General features: G+C 54.0%; 3 long non-coding RNA genes across 3 annotated transcripts; all 3 read right to left on the bottom strand.

Moving 5' to 3' along the window:
* Positions 1 to 908: 908 nt before the first annotated feature.
* On the bottom strand, positions 909 to 6407 carry LOC309451807. The gene is made up of 2 exons (XR_014186323.1): positions 5392 to 6407; positions 909 to 4756 (listed from the first exon to the last, which is right to left on the bottom strand). It is a non-coding gene; the product is annotated as an uncharacterized lncRNA (long non-coding RNA).
* A 1924-nt stretch (positions 6408 to 8331) lies between these two features.
* Positions 8332 to 10932, bottom strand: LOC309451810. Its single transcript, XR_014186327.1, has 3 exons — positions 10602 to 10932; positions 10183 to 10303; positions 8332 to 9509 (listed from the first exon to the last, which is right to left on the bottom strand). It is a non-coding gene; the product is annotated as an uncharacterized lncRNA (long non-coding RNA).
* Positions 10933 to 13980: 3048 nt separating this feature from the next.
* LOC309451811 lies at positions 13981 to 17669 on the bottom strand. The gene is made up of 4 exons (XR_014186328.1): positions 17456 to 17669; positions 17062 to 17161; positions 15782 to 15856; positions 13981 to 14356 (listed from the first exon to the last, which is right to left on the bottom strand). It is a non-coding gene; the product is annotated as an uncharacterized lncRNA (long non-coding RNA).

The raw sequence follows: 17669 nt of genomic DNA on the forward strand, positions 1-17669 counted from the left end.
GGGAGGGATCAATCACCCCAGGCCCCGCCCACCACCCTTATCAAATCACCTGGACCCTCACTGGAAATGACAGCACCTGCACTCCTGTCAGGCTCTGTCAGACACTGTTGATTTTTGTGAAGCCCTGTCGAGACCTCTTGGGGCCTGTCAGGCTCTATCAGGCTTTGATGGGCTCTGTAGGGCTCTATCGAGACCTCTTGGGGCCTGTCAGGTTCTATCAGGCTGCGATGGGCTCTGTAGGGCTCTGTCGAGACCTCTTGGGGTCAGTCAGACTCTATCAGGCTTTGATGGGCTCTGTAGGGCTCTGTCAAGACCTGTTGGGCTCTGCTGAGCCCTGTCAAGATTTCTCAGGGTCTGTTGAGGCCCCCAGGGCTCGGTCATACACATTGAGGCTCTCTCAGGAACTGACAAGATTTGTCAGGCCCTGACGGGTCCTGTTGGGCTCTGTCAAGCTTTGTCAGGCTCTGTGAGGATCCGTCAAACTCTCTCGGGCCCTGTCGGGCTTTGTCAGGCAGTGTTGAGACCTGTCGGACTTTCTCAAGCTCTCAGGCCCTGCCTGGCTCTGTTGGTCCTTCCTGAGCTTTGTCTGCCCCTATCGTGCTGTCGGGTACACGGCTCAGCAGGGGCGGGGAAGGAGTTGTAGGTCTGTAGGCCACACCCCCTGCAGGGAGCCCACCAAGGGGGGTGGAAGTGTGGGTCAAGGGGGAGGAGCCCAGCTGGGAGGGTGGGGTGCTTGGAAAGGGGGTGGGGCCTGGTTGGGGCACACCCCTCCGGGAAGGCACATTGGGGAGAGCTTGGGAGGGGGGTGGGGTTGGCAGTGGCCCCACCCACACTTTGAGCCCCACCCTCAACCCTAAACCCCACCCCCAAATTCCTCACTGGAAATGGAACAAACCACATGCTTAAGGTTTTTTACATTATTTAATTTTATTGGGTGAGAATTGGCCCCAAAACCAGGTTAAAAAACCCCCAGCATGGCCCAGGGGAGCAATGTCAGGATGGCAGCGGCACAGCGCTGCCCTTTTCCAAGATGGCCATCGGGGTAAACAGAGTCACAGGTCCCACCACCCACCTTGGGCCCCACCCTAAAATGGCCACCCTAGGCAGGCCCCGCCCACCTCAGCCCCACCCTTCCAGCACAGGCTTGGCAGCCATGGCCCCGCCCACCAGCAGGGACACAGCAGCCGAGACGGCCACCCATCAGGGCAGCCATCTTGTTCCATGGGCAGGGTGCAGGGCCACAGGGGCAGCCAATGGGAGCAGCCGATACAGCCAGGAGCTGCCGCCTGAGCACGGCCCAGATGAACAGCCCCTCCGGCAGTGCCAGCAGGGCTGCCAGCCCCCCCCCAGCCATCTTGGATTCCAAGCAGGGTGGAGCCCAGCAGCCATGCTGCCCTCATTTTCTGTTGTGCACAGGGCCCTGTGCAGCATCGCAACTCAGGACATCTGGTGGGGTGAGGGGACCCAGGAATGTGGATCTATGCGCAGAACCCAGTAGCTGTGGGCTGCTACATATCAATGGGGCAGAGTGCTGGAACTATATGGTGGTGCAGAGCAGTGCTGTGGATGTATAGGGCAGACTGGATGTGTGGTGCACTGTGGGGCACTGCTGTGGGTCTATGGGGCAGGGTGCAGGAGCTACAGTGTGCTGTGGGGCAGCATTGCTGGCCTATGGGCTAGTATGAAGAAGCTACGGTGTTTTCTGGGACAGTGCTGTTGATCTATAGGGCAGAAGAACTGTGGGGTGCTGTGGGGTTACACTGTGGGTCTATAGGGCAGAGTAAACAAGACACAGGGTGCTGTGGGTGATGTATGGGGCAGAGTGGAGACATAGGGTGCTGTAGAGCAGTGCTGTCCATTTATGGGGCAGAGTAAAAGCAGCTATGGGGTGCAGTGACTCTAGAGGGCAGAGGGGCTATGGGCTGCTGTGGGTCACTGTGTGGGTCACTCACTCATAGAGGGTTCAGCCTCTTCAGGGGTGTTTCACCCGACAACAATCCCATTAACCCCACAGCCCCCCTGACCCCCACACCCGCCCCATAGACCCTTGTGACCCACCCATAGTGGGCAGTGCAGGCGTGGTCAGGAGGGAGGGGTGGTCAGGTGGACAGAGGTGTGGGGTGCTGTGGGGCAGCACTCTGCACCAACGGGGCAGAATGCAGCACCTACAGGCTGCTGTGGGGCAGCTCTCTGGGTCTAAGGGGCAGAGTCAAGTCCTATGGGGTCCTGTGGGGCAGCACTGTGGGTCTATGGAGCAGAGTAGAGTCACTATGGGGTGCTGGGGGGCACTGCTTTGGATGTATGGGGCAAATTACAAGAGCTATGTGGTGCTGTGGGGCAGTACTGGGCATCTTTAGGGCAGAGAGCAGGAGCCATGGGGTGCTGGGGGGGCACTGCTGTGCATGTATGGGGCAGAGTACAGGAGCTATATGGTGCTGGGGGGCACTACTGGGCATCTATGAGGCAGAGTGCAGGAGCCATGGGGTGCTGGGGAGCACTACTGTGGATGTATGGGGCAAAGTACAGGAGCTATATGGTGCTGGGGGGCGGTACTGTGGATGCATGGGGCAGAGTACAGGAGCTATATGGTGCTGTGGGGCAGTACTGTGGATGTATGGGGCAGAGTACAGGAGCTATATGGTGCTGGGGGGAACTACTGGGCATCTATAGGGCACAGTGCAAGAGCCATGGGGTGCTGGGGGGCACTACTGTGGATGTATGGGGCAGAGTACAGGAGCTATATGGTGCTAGGGGGCAGTACTGGGGATCTTTAGGGCAGAGTGCAGGAGCCATGGGGTGCTGGGGGGGGCACTACTGTGGGTGCATCTATGGGGCAGAGTACAAGAGCTATATGGTGCTGTGCGGCAGTACTGGGCATCTATGGGGCAGAGTACAGGAGCCATGGGGTGCTGGGGGGCACTACTGTGGATGTATGGGGCAGAGTACAGGAGCTATATGGTGCTGTGGGGCAGTACTGGACATCTATGGGGCAGAGTACAGGAGCTATATGGTGCTGGGGGGCACTACTGTGGATATATGGGACAGAGTACAGGAGCTATATGGTGCTGGGGGGCGGTACTGTGGATGCATGGGGCAGAGTACAGGAGCTATATGGTGCTGTGGGGCAGTACTGTGGATGTATGGGGCAGAGTACAGGAGCTATATGGTGCTGGGGGGAACTACTGGGCATCTATAGGGCACAGTGCAAGAGCCATGGGGTGCTGGGGGGCACTACTGTGGATGTATGGGGCAGAGTACAGGAGCTATATGGTGCTAGGGGGCAGTACTGGGGATCTTTAGGGCAGAGTGCAGGAGCCATGGGGTGCTGGGGGGGGCACTACTGTGGGTGCATCTATGGGGCAGAGTACAGGAGCTATATGGTGCTGTGCGGCAGTACTGGGCATCTATGGGGCAGAGTACAGGAGCCATGGGGTGCTGGGGGGCACTACTGTGGATGTATGGGGCAGAGTACAGGAGCTATATGGTGCTGTGGGGCAGTACTGGACATCTATGGGGCAGAGTACAGGAGCTATATGGTGCTGGGGGGCACTACTGTGGATATATGGGACAGAGTACAGGAGCTATATGGTGCTGTGGGGCAGTACTGGGCATCTATAGGGCAGAGTGCAGGAGCCATGGGGTGCTGGGGGGCACTACTGTAGATGTATGGGGCAGAGTACAGGAGCTATATGGTGCTGGGGGGCACTACTATGGATGTATGGGGCAGAGTACAGGAGCTATATGGTGCTGGGGTGCACTACTGTGGATGTATGGGGCAGAGTACAGGAGCTATATGGTGCTGGGGGGCACTACTGGGCATCTATGGGGCAGAGTACAGGAGCTATATGGTGCTGGGGGCCACTACTGGGCATGTATAGGGCAGAGTACAGGAGCTATATGGTGCTGTGGGGCAGTACTGGGCATCTATAGGGCAGAGTACAGGAGCTATATGGTGCTGTGGGGCAGTACTGGGCATCTATAGGGCAGAGTACAGGAGCTATAGGGTGCTGTGGGGCAGTGTTGTGGATCTATAGGGCAGAATGGAGGTGCTATGGAGCACTGGGGGTCACTGTGGGTCAGCGTGTGGTTCACTCACCTGCAGGGTGTTCAGCTTCTTCAGGGGTGTTTCACCCCACAACAGCCCCGTTGACCTCACAGCCGCCCTGACCCCCACACCGCCCCATAGACCCTTGTGATCCCCCCTCCTGTCCCCGCCATGGTGTGCAGTGGAGGTGCAGTCAGCCGGAGTTGGGGGGCGCAGTCAGATGGAGCTGGGGGGCGCAGCCAGCCGGAGTTGGGGGGCGCAGCCAGCCGGAGCTGGGGGGCGCAGTCAGCTGGAGTTGGGGGGCGCAGCCAGCCGGAGCTGGGGGGGCGCAGGCAGCCGGAGTTTCGGGGGGGCGCAGGCAGCCGGAGTTTCGGGGGGCGCAGGCAGCCGGAGCTGGGGGGGCGCAGTCAGCCGGAGTTTCGGGGGGCGCAGGCAGCCGGAGCTGGGGGGCGCAGTCAGCCGGAGCTGGGGGGGCGCAGGCAGCCGGAGCTGGGGGGCGCAGGCAGCCGGAGCTGGGGGGCGCAGTCAGCCGGAGTTGGGGGCGCAGCCAGCCGGAGTTGGGGGGCGCAGTCAGCCGGAGTTGGGGGGCGCAGGCAGCCGGAGCTGGGGGGCGCAGTCAGCCGGAGTTGGGGGGCGCAGCCAGCCGGAGCTGGGGGCGCAGTCAGCCGGAGGGGGGCGGCCAGGCTGCCTTCGCTGTTCTCTGAGCAGGAGCTGCAGTGGGAAAGGGAAGGAAAGGGCCGTTATTTGTGTCACAGTCCTGGGAAACAGCCCTGAATCCCCCGCTTCAGTATTAACCCAGTGAGCAAATTAACTGCCAAAAAAATGGATCTTAAAAGCTTCTTTGAGCACAAATTATCCTAAAAACAGCCCCAAAATGAAGTAAATTGAATTTGAGACCAAGCAGCCTTAAAAATCTCAAAAACCCGCCCAAATATGGTCCCTCACAGCTTTATATAATAAGATATCTATGTAAAAATAGATTAGATACATTACATAGTAATTATATATTAATATAGATATTAATAATATATAATGAATATCATTATTAGTACAATATTAAGTTATATATCATTATATTATGCCATTATATATTAATTATAAATTACATTAAGTAATATCATTGAATATTAGTTGATCAGTTAATTATATCAGATTATATATTATATATATTTCTGCTATTCATCATATTATATCTTGTTGTAGTATATTACTATATGGATTTTATCTATACATTTAATATTAATATATTATTTAATAAATTAAATAATAAATTAAAATTAATTTAAATTAAATTAAAATCCATAACTAAATGTAAAAATCCCATGTAACCAATGCAGCGGGTTCACCTTCCTCTCCTCGCAGACAGCGCGCGGGGCGGAGCCAGCGGGAGGCTTTCCCGCCAGACGGCACCGGCCAATCAGCGAGCGGCTCCTCGGCCCCTCAGCGTGGGGGGAGAACGGGACGGGGGAGACAAAATGGCGGCGGGTTAAAAAAGCCGAATTTGTTCCCGCTTAAATATTAATTCAGTAAATTATAAATAAATAGATTTTTAAAGCTTTTTTTGGGGCGCAAATCAGCACCAGAGCTGGGACCCCCCCAGACACGTTCAATAAAGTGAATTCAGCCCTAAAACCCCCCAAAAAGCAACGAAATGCTCCTCCCGACTTTAAATACAATAATTTACACACTTATTTCAACAATATTTAAATTATTTTAACAATTAATAATTTAAACAATTAAGCGGCTTTAGGAGCCTCCGAACCGCCCAAAATGCTCAAAAAAAACCCTCATAAAACCTCAAAAAGCCCCGTTTAAATCTAATAATTTAAATTAATAAGCGGTTAAAAGAAAAAAAAAAAGCATTTGGACTCGCAACCCTGGAAACAGCCCCGAATCCCCCCGGCTCTAAACATCAATCTACTGCAGAAATTCCGATCAAAGTGGATTCAAAAGCTCTAAAGCGGCGAATCGGCCGCTCGGGCTCCGAACGCGATAAACGAACCTTTAAAAGCCGATGGAGCCCAACGGCCCGAGCGGCTCCGAGCGCCGAGCGATGGACAGTGCAGAGCTGCAGGAGCCCGGCCCGACCCGCGGGGAACAAAACCGCCAACAGCGCTTTGAACACAACAATTCAAATACACAAGGGCTCTAAAACCCTGATTGGGACTCACAATCCCGGGAAAAGCCCCAAATCCCCGCGAGCTTTGAACTTTAATTCTCCCGATAAACCGCCAATAAACAGATTTTAAAGACGCCTTTTGGCACAAATCGGGACCCAAAAAATACGTAAAAAAACTTTTAAAAGCCGAATTCGACCCAAACCAGCCGCGATTCCTGAGAAAAGCCCCGAACCGGCTCCGCTTTCAACACAACGATTCAAACCGTTAAAGCGGCTCCGGGAGCCTTAACCGCCCGCCCCCCCCCCCCCCCCCATCACAAACCCGCGGCTTTAAAACCCCAATTTCGATCAAAACCCCCAACCCCACCCCAGCCCGCCGCTCGCTCATTAACCCGCCGAGCCCCAATTAACACCCGCACGATAATTACCGCCCTAGCCCGCCCCGTTACCCGACTCCGGCCGCTCTCGGGTTTCCCGCCGCGGGGGGGGGGGGGGGGGGGGCGCTCAGCCGGTTCGTCAGCGCTCAGGAGCTCGCGCAGCCGCTGCCGCCTCCACGTGTCTGGTCCTGCGCGCGCTCTGCGCCGCCCCCTTTATCACCTCGTTGTCCCGCCCGGTCCCGCCCCCCGCCCGCCCTCCGGCCAATGGACGAGCGGCGCCCTCAGCCGCGCTGCCCAATCAGCGCTCCGTTGCTGTTGGCGAACGTCGGCGGGAAAACGACGACCAATCAGCGCCTTCTCTACCTCAGGAGCGCTAGCGAATCAGCGCCGGTTACTGGGAGCGCGAAATTTGGCAGAAAGGCAGTGACCAATCAGTGCCTTCGTCCTCTCAGCCACACGATGACCAATCAGCGCCTTTCTCTCACCCCCTCTGAGAACCCCACGTGGGGATGAGCCAATGTACGACTCCCGTGGCTGACACCGTCAGCCAATCAGCGAGCGCCTCCTCCCTCCCTCGGTATAAAATAGCGAATGCGAACAGAAGAGGGAGACAAGATGGCGGAAGAGGAGACGTCATGGCTGCGTGCGGCGGCGATTGAGGAGGAAGGCAGACAGTGGGGGCTGAGCGGAAAGCCGACGGCTCTTTCGGCCGCGGCGGCTCCTGCGGCAGCGACAGCAGCAGCGATCGGGGGATGGGGGGGCGGGAACCGGCGGCTTCTCCGGCAGCGGCAGCAGCAGCGATCGGGGATGTGGGGGGGGCGAAAAAGCGGCGGCTTCTCCGGCCGCGGCAGCAGCAGCGATCGGGGGTTGTGGGGGCGGAAACCGGCGGCTTCTCCGGCCGCTGCCAGGACGTGGCTTCACCGGCACCGGGGGCGCGAGCCCGCGCGCTGCGGGGCTGCGGGCGGGTGCGGGGCCGGGGGCTCCGGGGGTCCCGAGCGGCGGCCGTGGGGCGGGAGGGGCGGCTGTGGTGATAACCTGTGGGGCACTTAGGTGGCTGCTGTGGGGGCTCCTCAGAGGCGTGTCTGGAGCTTATGGGGCAGGAACGGGGCTGCTGTAGCGGTACCGGTGGGGCAGCCATAGGGCTGCTATGGAGTTACTTTGGGGTCACCTGGGGGGGGGGGGGGCGGGCAGCGCGCGCAGCTGAGTGTGGCCCCACCCACGCCGGCGGGGTCAGTACTGAGGGGCGGGACTGGGAGGACACGCCCATTGGGAGGTCCCCCTGGGGAAAGTGGGCAGGGGTGGAGCCTCTGTGTGTCACGCCCCCATAGGAGGAGCCTCTTGGGGTAGGGAGAGGGGCACGCCCAAAGGGGGCGTAGCTTCGGAAGGGAGGGGTGGAGCCGAGGTAAGGGTGGGCTCTGTACAGCACGTGCTCTGAGGGGGCGTGGTTTAGCAGGGGCTGAGCTTGGGGGTGGAGTTGGGTGCGGGGCTTCGATGCGTCATGCTGCTGGGGGTGCGTGCGATGAAAGGGGAGGGGTCTGTAAGGGACACGCCCCTCGGGGAGGGCACAGACGGGCAGGGGCGGAGCTTGGACGGGGTGGAGTTGGGGGTGTGGCTTTCTCAGACCACGCCCTTGGAGGGAGAGGCCAGACTGGACAGCACATGAAAAATTAAAATTAACTGTTGTTAACCACATCGAGTTTGCTGTCTTTTATTTTAACTCAGAGGTAATTAATACCGGTCACGTTTTTGCACAACCCCAGAAAAGCCGTGGTTAAATTCAGACTGTCATAACTCAACTGTTTTCTGATTTTATTTTACATCTAAATATCTTTTACTGTTCTTTTGGGAATCATTACTGCCTGGGAACTTTTTAACAGCTCTATTTATAAACAGCCACTATTTAGTGGTTCCTTTTTACTTCTCTTTAAAAAAAAAAGTAACGTTTTGACTCCGTTTGGTTCTGAGCTTTGTTGCCTCCAATCTCATGGCTCTGTTATAATTTAAATACTAAACACTCCCGATCACTTTCCAATGCTGTTTAAAATCTGAAGCTTCCTTACTTTGTTACCTATGCAGTCATTCGTGCCTGCAGTTTATTTCATAACGGTTGTGCAAATGGAGCTACCAATGACTCCACATTAGTTTTCTGCCTTTACCATTTCAAAGGAATTCCAAACAATGTGTTTTTAAACTAGGATTCAGATTGGGAATAACTGCTGCCTAGTGCACCAAGAAGTAATAGCTGAAATTAAATTTAGTTATTGCTCACACCTAAATAATTTCATTTATTTACACTTTAACATTTTTATCATTACATTACTACCAGGCGGATTAACTAGCACACATTATTTTTTATTATAGATATAAAATAGAGGTTTTTTTTCTCTACAGGTATTACTTCCAATTAGTGCTCCAGTATTTATATTCCACTCTTAAATTTTACTACATAAATTGGGGATAATTACTGTCTGCAGAGTTTTGAGTAACAGCTAGAGTAGATGACAGGCATCATTTACTCCCAAAGACTCTTCTGGTTACTCTTATTTACGTTTTCGTCCTAAATGTCTTACAGTAAGTAAGTAGTTAAAATAATAACACACCAGGGCCTTGGAATTTCCAGGAAAACCCACCGCAGTGCCTCGACGTGTCCAGAGATCGTCGGTGCCGGCTCCGCCAACAGTGCGTTTAAAACCTCCCTGTGTTTTTTTCGGTGGCAGTTCTGGCGTTATTTTTGTTGGGGGTTGGGGGACATGCTGGGGTGTTTTTCATTAAGGAAACTGCTGTTTCAGCCTGCAAGTGAAAACAAACCACACGCACAAGGCTGGACACGGTCGAAGAAGTCCCAGCTCGTCCGGCAGTCGCTGACAGCGCGTCCGTTCAGCCGTCTGCCCGCCCTGACGCGCTCGCCCCCAGACGGACCGGCAGGACACACACACGTGTACTGGGGAACTCGCACCAGCGCCGCGTTCTGGGGAGGAGGGAAGGACAAACCGGAAATCAATCCTGCAAGAATCCGTCTCTAAAACACTGCAGATCAACAATGACAGTCGTAAGTCACAGACACTCCTCATTTTCTCTCTGACTCTCACAACAGTAACAAGGAAGTCCCGAAGGATGGAAAACACCAGGATAGGCTGGGAACAACAACAAAGGTAGGTAAAAGAAGGTGAATGGGGGCTCTCAGGGCCCCAAAAGACAAGCTCAGCTGTCCTGAGAGGAGCAGATGGGAATCAGAGGAGTTCTGAGGTGATCGCGGTGGGGGGCTGTCCTGGTTTTGGTAAAAAACAAGTTTCTCTTTTAGTGAATTTGCCTGTCAGCTAAAGCTTCATATTAGCTGCATTTTCCTGGAGAACCAGATACATGTTGTGGTAAACAGAGCAATGGAATGCTAACTTGTTGCTAAGGACAGATTCACATCTTGCAAGAGGGGCAACAAGAAACAGGTGACCGAGAAACTGACCGACTGTGTATAACATCCCATTCACGTGAATACTTCATATAAAAGTGGGAGATCATGAGGATCTTGTCCTCTTTGCCCTTTTTCGTCCCTTCTGCTTATGGCGACATTAGGCGAGTAAGCTTGTGAGGGGTCCAGAGGCAAAGGGACATGTCCTGAGGAGAACAAATCGAAAGGTTCTTACCTCTGAGAAGTTGTCCTGGACTTTGGTTCCACCAGCAGCCGTCCTGTGGTCCCGGCACAGCCTGGGGATCCCTGACCCGCACCACCGCAACCTTTAACAGGACACCGGGCCGTTCTAGAGCCTGAATGACAAACAGCAAGTATTTCTCTAGGACAGCTTTGATGGGGGATTGTTCTGTTTTCCCTGCAGCGGACAGGGAGAAATCTCTCCTCCTCACACTACCACTGAACACCCTGCCCGTGATTCTTCAGGCATTTTGGGGCTGTGAGCCCCCAGCTCTCGCTGGCCTGCTCCTCCGGTAACATCATCGTCACCCCCCGGGTCCCCCCATTGATTCACTCCAAAAACAAAGGTAGAAAAGGAAAACAGCCCCAGCGGGCAGCTCATTACTTTAAAATGCCATTTACATACGTACATACCAGAGACACCTCCAGAGAAATCCCTGGGGCGCGCCGAGAACGTCCTCGACTCCGCGCCGCCCTTGCTGCCGAGAAGATGACGAACTCTGCTGCCGGCTGCAACCTCGTCGGCCAGAGAGGCAGAGGGTGTAGAAACCTGGACCTGATCCTCTTGCTAGGAGTGGGGACTTACTGTTCCCAACTTAGCCTGGCCAACCCTGTACCAAATGCTATGAGCGCGTGAGAATAGGACGACTGACACAGGATGTTCTCAGTTAGCACACTCATGTTAATTCTGGGTGTTATGACAGAACAAAATTGGAAAAATGTGAAATCCAAGGGCAGAAGTTATGGGTAGCAACTCACCGAGGGACAGGTGGACTCGGTGTGGGCTCTGTCTCCTGCCCTAGGGGAGAACAGAGTATCTGTTTTACACAAGCTGCTATGTGGGGCTGTTCAGATGGAGGGGGGGTGCAAGATCAGTATAAGGAGGAGTTAGTTAAGAGTGCCACTCAGGAATTGAAAAGAAGGCAAGAGAAACAGAAACTGGTACCGAAAAATAGCGATTGGTATGAAGAAATAAGGAAAAAAGACAAGGGATTACAATTACCAACAGTAGGGAAAAACCTGTTTATAGGTCTTATGGAAAAGATAGCCCGGGAATTAAATGTCTCATCATGCTGGATATGTGGGGGGTCTCCAACGGCAGAACGGTGGCCTTGGAGAGGAGAGAGTGTAAGCCCAGAAGGATTACTGGGATGGAACAGAACTCACGTAACTCCAGAAAAAAGACCAGAAGGATGGGTATTAAGTCACTTAATAATAGGGCAGATATGCCTGTCAAGGGATGATGGTAAACTGGATTTTACTGAATACGCTGGACAAACCCCTCGTAAGTTAGTGTTACGGGCAAATTCATCAAATACCTCTATTCCTCCCACTCGGTGGCCAGGTCCACCTAATGGATATTGGTCTCGAAATTGTAGCCTGGGAAATAAAACGATATGCTGGAAGAATCAAAGCAAAGCAAACCCCTTGGAGAAAATGGGGGATTTAAGGAGATCTTGGCAGAATCCTGCCTCTACCGATGTCAACGAACCACGGAAAGCCCCCGATGGATTATTTTGGATATGTGGGAATAGAGCTTAGAACGAGTTAATGCCTAAATGGAGACGGTCTTGTACAATAGGGATAATTCAACCAGCATTTTTCCTTTTCCCAAAGGAAAAAGGGAGTCATCTGGGGAAACCTCTGTACGAAACTTTCAACAGAGAGAAGAGGGGTTTAACAAATGTCCCCATAGGAGGAACGCAAACTTGGAGAGATGATGAATGGCCTGCGAAAAGGATAATTGAATACTATGATCCAGCCACCTGGGCCCAAGATGAAAGCCGGGGATACCGTACCCCAATATACATGCTAAACCGAATTATCCGGTTGCAAGCAGTGGTTGAAATAAGAAGCAACCGGACAGCTGAGGCACTGAATCTCATAGCAAGACAATTGTCTCAGACCAGGGCTGCAGTGGACCAAAATCGGGTAGCCTTAGATTATCTTTTAGCTGAAGAAGGGGGTGTCTGTGGGAAATGGAATACTTCTGAGTGTTGTTTAGAAATAGATGGTAATGGGGAAGCTATAATGAAAATAGCAGAGGAGATAAAACGACTTGCGCATGTACCAGTACAGAAATGGAATTCTATACTTACTAGCCATTGGTGGGATAACTTCTCTGGGGGAGCTGTTTGTACCGTGCATGATCCCGTGCTTTATTCGGTTAATACATTCAGTACTCCAAGCCATGCAAATCTCAGCCGTGCCTACAGATCCTGAAATGGCAACAAAAGGAACAGGGTATAAATTGATGATTTTAAAAGATAACACCAAACTGGACCTGGCCGCCGCTAGGCAAGTACTAGCTAACTTTGAGGCCAAAGCACGAATCAAGAGGATAAAAAGAAAATGGGGGAACTGTGAAAAATGCACTTGTGATTCGTGCTAAGATGTTTAATGTTTACAGATATAACCAAATGAGGCACGGGCTCTGAACCTGGAAAAAGGAAAAGGTGGTTAAGCTCCATGAAACTTGGATATGAAGTTATATTGACAGAGGGAACTAACATTTTAAGGGTTAACTAAAACTTATAATGGGTGCCTACTAACGAACTAACACTTTAAGGCTTAGTCACACAATAAATGCTTAGTTTAGAGCTTTATATTAAGAAGAACAGAACCCCATCGAATGCCAAGAGAAGAAGTTTCACTGCACCCAGCTGTAAACTTGAGGAGACAAGATAACGAAGATTTACAGCAAAAGGGGGCGCCAGTCTGGTTTCAATTGACTTGGCAGCTTGGGTTCCAGCCCATTCAACATAATGAGCCAAAGGTAAAAAGTTCACTGTGATGAAGCTGAAGGAGCCTTCATCCAAAGACCCCTCCTCAAATTCACCAAGTGGCAATGTGCAGGCGCAACAGGGAAGGGTCTATGGACATGGTTATCTGAGACTCATTTTAAGCAGAAGCAGGGAAAGGTTATGAATACGTATAGGTGTTCCTGGGATCATTACGAATATGTAATGCCTATCTGTATTTAAGCATACTTATTATTGTTAAAGGTGTGCGTGTTGGGCGGAGCGAATCATCCGCGCACCCAGCGCTGTTTTGCTTATGCTCTAATGAACACATGTCTAAGGAATACAAGGAATTGGATTAAACGTTGTTTATCCATAGAAGAATCGTAAGTTATTTATTTTAATACTAAAACCTACCCACGACATACCGCCCTCACAAGTTGTGCTCCAAGTTTATCCCACCCTCTCCAAAAAAAAACAATTCCGCTACGCAGCTCAAATCCATCTAACGCTCAGCACCACAACCAGGACACTCTGCAACACAGGCGGCTTCACAACGCTCACGGCCCTTGCACGTTAAAGCCACGGCAGCTTCTGCTGTAGTTTTTGCCGTTCGAGTGCACAGTCAGAACCAAGGCCTATCCAAGAATTAAACCGAACTACGGTACGCCTCACCGCTACATACAGAGCTGGCTTTACACCGCAACAGAGCACCGGAACAACCGATACCAAAAGCCCGGCCCCAGCTCTCAGCAAAGAAAGACTCCTCACCAGAGGTCCTGGTCCGTTCCCGCAGCGATCCAACCGAGACGAGGAGTCTCTCCAGAGAAATCCCGGGGCGCGCCGAGAGAGTCCTCGACTCCACGGGTGTTGCGGCCGCACAGAGCGGGTCCTCCGGCCGCCTCGCCACCTGAAACGGGGAAAGAAACGGGACGGCAGAGTCAGCAGCACTGCTAAGCTGCATTCTTTATCTGATCGGCGCTGGGGAACGCAGGGGTCGTCCTCTGTAAGTGCTCCACTGACGCTCTTGCATCGCTTCTGTTCGCATAATTCTTACATATGTATTACGATTTTTGAAAAGTTTGACATACAATACATTTATACTTAGAAATATTTGATCATGTTAGTTATAATTGTTTAGTTTCTTACTGACAATTCATCTGTTAATTATTATTTAAATATAAACTAAGCTCTCAGCTTCTAAACAACGTGTTACTTAACCTTCCGTCTCCCTCTTGTCATGCAGAAGGATCTAAAAGGTGAAAAATGTCCCCTCACCGTGCGGGCGGTCAGAAAGCATTTCCCTCACGTCAACCGGTTAATGAGGGCTACATCTTCTATAACTTCATCGCAGCATACGTTAACTTGGCAGCTTCTCTTGAATTCCCCCCTTTTCAATACACTTGCAAATTCTTTGGCAGTATAAATCTACAAAATATTATCATCTCATGCTGTGGTACAGCACAATTATTTGTTAACCAATATCAGTACCAAACAGAACACTGTAGCATAATGCAAGTAAAAATGACTAGCATCAAAATCAGAGTCATAAGATCAACGCTGATAAAACTGTGAAGCCGCAGCTCCTACCGGTTCTGACGTTTGTTTCTTATCTGGCACCTCTGACTGCTTGTGTTTCTTATCTGGCACTTACCTGGCACCTCTGACTGCGTCGGGTCAAACAGCGTCTCTGCCCCCGGCCGTGCGCTGCAGTACCCGAGTTTCGCCACAGGGTGGCAGCACTGAGGCGCGCCGCGGCACCGCATTGGGGCGGCCGGGTGCAGCACCGCGCTTTGTCCACAGGACGGCGACACTGAGACCCGCCGCGGCAGCCCCGGGCGAGCGGTCGCGCCGCGTATCGCGGGAATCCCGAAAAAAAACACCAAAAAACAAACGCAACAAAACAAAAAAGCACACAGAGAGCCGCGGCACGAAAGCCGCGCCTACAGGATACAGAACCCGCCGCGCCTCGCCCCGAGCTCCCGCCGAAGCGGCGCCCCACCACCGAGCCTGCAACCGCGCCTCAGCTCCGCTTTTAAACGTGCCCCCACTAACGGGGGCTGCGCCGCTCCCGGAGGGACTGCCGGACCAGGCACGGGCGCTGCGCCGGAGGGAGAAACGGCCCCAGACCGCAAGCCTTCAGCGCACCTGCCCTCAGGGTCGCACACCTCCCACCAGCTTCACCAGCTCGGCCGTAAGGGCGGGGGGGAAAACGGAGCCCATCCCGCTCCCGCCGTTCCAACGGCACGTTCACCGTGGCCGCGGCCGCACTCACCTGCCGCCTCTTCCGCCGCTCCGCTCCGTTCCCGTCGCGCTCTCCCGCCGGGCTCCCCGGGCACTGAACCCCATTCCCGTTTGCTTCCGGTTACCCCCCCCCCCCCCCGCCACCGATCGCCGGCTATCAGCGCTCGCAGTAGGGAGACCGCAACGCCCGCCTCTTCGGCATTCTCATTGGCTATCGGTGACAAGCCAGTCACCATTCTCTCCGCCTATCAGCGCTCGCTCTTTGGAGCATGCGCAGTACGGAGCCCTCAACGCCCGCCCCTCCAGCAACTTGATAGGCGGACAGAGTGGCAACTGACGTGCCTAGGCAGCCAACCAGCGCCTCGTCCCTCCAGCCCTCCAGCCCTCCCGCGCCATCTGATTGGCCCGCTCTGCACAGCTTCTCCTTGGGGAAAAAACATGCCCACTCTGAGCTCCCAAACACTACGCATCCGTGGGGAAACCAGTGAAAGCCAAGACCGACAGCAAAAACGTGAAGTGCAATCTGGCTTCAATTCTGATCGTGCACTTCAAAGCCTCTCTCAGTCCTACCAATGACTGCTCCTTTTTTGGAAGGACAAACTTTCTTACCTGAACATCCTAAATTGAAGACTCCACAGAACAGAACGGGGATTGAGCCACAGGACAACGTGCCATCGATTTACACTAATGGGGAAAAAGAACCCTAGAAGTCAACACCAAATTTAAAATTGCACGTGTCTTTTCCAAGCAGAATGAGCCTATGATTCCACAAAAAAGGAGGGCAAAGAGCAAGTCAGCTTTTCAGAGAAAGACAGTGACAGGGAGCCAGACGAGGTGACACAGAAAGAGGGAGAGACAGGCAAACGGGATGGAGAGGCCAAAATGAGCGCTCCACAGCCTCCCCTCCCTCGCCCCGACCCCCGTTTCCCCGTTAACTCCCGCTACCCGCCCCGAGACACCACGGACGCGTTGGCCAGGCAGGCAGCTGTTCAAACGGGATTGAGTCGGCGCGCTCTGATTGGCTGCTTTCCACCCCACAGCGCCGTCCTCCTATTGGATGCGCCTTCCCGCGGTCCGCGCCCAGGTGCCCGCCTCAGGGTCGGACCTGACTGAGGACTGCGCAATTTGGGCATGCGCAATGCGGACACTTCAACGCCCGCCCCTCCGGCAACCTGATTGGCTGCCTACGCACATCACTTGCCATTCTCCCCGCCTATCAGCGTTCCGCCCCCCCAGCCCTCCCGAGCCATCTGATTGGCTCGCTCTGGATCCTCACCCGCCTGCTCTGCCGGGACCCCCACGCCCTTTGGTCGCGCGGCTTCCAGCAGCCGCGTTTAAAAGGAAACAACAAACCGCGTTCCTCTGCTTTACGCTGAAAGGGGGGCGGGTGGGTCCCCGGGGCGGGTGGGTCCCCACAGCAGAAAAAGCCCTTCCGTCTTGCATTGCCCTTCGCCATTACAATTGCACAGCTGTGAACTCGTCAACATAAAGCAGCCGTCTGACAGACGCACACTCAGAACTTGACCAGGCTGGGGTTTTTGTCTGTCTTACACACACGGACTTGCACTTCTCTGAGGAAACAAATTCATTTTTAAGCACGGCCTCTCTTTGGGGAAAAAACATGCCCACTCCGAGCTCCCAAACACTAGGCAGCCGTGGGGAAACCAGTGAAAGCCAAGACCGACAGCAGCAACGGCAAGTGCAATCTGGCTTCAATTCTGATCATGCACTTCAAAGCCTCTCTCAGTTCTACCAATGACTGCTCCTTTTCTGGAAGGACAAACTGAACGTCCTAAACTGAAGACTGCATGGAACACAACTCCACTGGCAGCCAATTTGCCTCTTCTCCGGTTTCCACGTGGAATATCTTGTAGCGTCCTCCAACTTGCAAACGTTCTTCCCCAGTCCACGGCCCCAGACGCGGAATCTCCTGAGCAGCGAGCGGAATCAACCGCGCGGGATTTTCTTCACGGCACGGAGAAGGCGACGCTGGCAAAAAAACAGGCCAAAGCACCTGAACCCGTCTGCCACCCCCAGCCTGCGGCCAAGAGACCGGGAGCACCCTGCCCGAGGGGCTGCGCACCCCGCAGCTCCGGCCGGCAGGTCTCTCTCCCCTCCACCCCCCAGCATCGAGGAGGCGCTGCCGCCTCGCCCGTGCCCCCATCGCAGCGGGGCCGCCCCAGGAGAGCCGGGGACCCCGCCTCGCCGCTGCCCCCGGGAAGGGCATGGACGGGCGCAGGTTTAATCCCTGAGGGAGAGAGAGGCCGGGCTCCCCACGCTCACCTCCCCGGGGACAGCCCGGCCAACGGCCGCTCCAGCTCCGAGCGGCTCCCGCTCGTTGCCGCCGCAGGTCACTTCTGCTCCACCTGACGCAGCCCCCGGGCAGCGCGCCCCGTCCATCTGCCGCAGCTCTGGCTCGTCGAGGCCCCGCCTCCGCAGCTCCCGCTCCCGACAAGCTCTATGCAGCAGCCTGGGCTTCCCGCGAGGTCACAGATCC

Source organism: Streptopelia decaocto (genome assembly GCF_964273445.1).
Source record: "Streptopelia decaocto genome assembly, contig: HAP1_SCAFFOLD_264, whole genome shotgun sequence".
Classification (NCBI taxonomy): Eukaryota; Metazoa; Chordata; class Aves; order Columbiformes; family Columbidae; genus Streptopelia; species Streptopelia decaocto.